The sequence below is a fragment of the Nelumbo nucifera genome, chromosome 5, assembly GCF_055504915.1.
Source record: "Nelumbo nucifera cultivar China Antique chromosome 5, China Antique-T2T, whole genome shotgun sequence".
NCBI classification, from domain to species: domain Eukaryota; kingdom Viridiplantae; phylum Streptophyta; class Magnoliopsida; order Proteales; family Nelumbonaceae; genus Nelumbo; species Nelumbo nucifera.
Genome location: NC_142653.1, coordinates 15,648,888 through 15,649,930, shown reverse-complemented (window position 1 = coordinate 15,649,930; position 1,043 = coordinate 15,648,888).

Here is a 1,043-nt window from a genome sequence, read left to right as displayed (position 1 = left end):
TTTAAGATTAAGAGCCCGTTTGGGTGGGTTTATGTGTTTGGGGTGGTGCATTCTGCATTGTGTTAATTGAGCTACAGTAGGTTGAGCACTAGTGTTGCAGGTAGCTTCACATTTGAATAGTGGTTTGGGCATTTGGAAAGCCTATATTGGCTTTTCGGATTTTTACCAAACACAGCTTACAGTGTTCCCATGTGGGATCCTGCTAGGGGGGTGAATGCTATGTGGGATCCTGCTCAGAATGATAGAAACCGCATCTTTAAAACCTTCTCAAATGGGTATTAAATCACATAATTTCTTAAGGATGAGAAAGCATGACATGGAATAAGTAGGCAGAAGTCTAATCTTTACTTTAAAAAAAGAGTTTCCTTCCCTACAGGCGAGAGGAGATGGTTCCAAATTTGGACTTTATGATCAATTTTGCCATGTTCATTGGGGCTTGAGAGACCTGGATAAATAGCAGGTTTTTAAACCCTGACCTAGAGTGCATGTTTGGACTAAAAAAAGCTTGATTTTGAGCAATTTGCTTGCGGTACAGAACCTTTTTCATAAGCCTTATAGCATTCAACATGCAAATTTCTTAGGCTGCCTTTGGAAACGAGGCAAATGGAGTGTAAATTCCGGTTCAGAATAAATTTGCACTCTGGTTCACTTTTGTCTGTGTTTAGCAATATTACATTTATGCATTGACAAATGACAGGCCAATACATATTTACATTGATAATAGATGTAAAAGTTCATCAATAAAAAAGAAGTAAATTTGCATTCAAGTGGGCTTTTGATAAAAGAAAAAAACATATGCTTTATTGAAATTCATGTTTGCATCCATTACAGTTAAAAGTCTATTTGGTAAGAAGGTAAATTTGTTAGTGCAAAATTAACCCAATTATACAATTTATATGAACCGTTTTACACTCTACATATTTGCATTCACACTTATTTGCATCATTTCCAAACACATCATTAAAAGATATCTGCCTCGGAAAAAAATGTAACTGACATCCACCAAAAATAAGTTGAGACAAGCAGATGAATCCATCGATTTT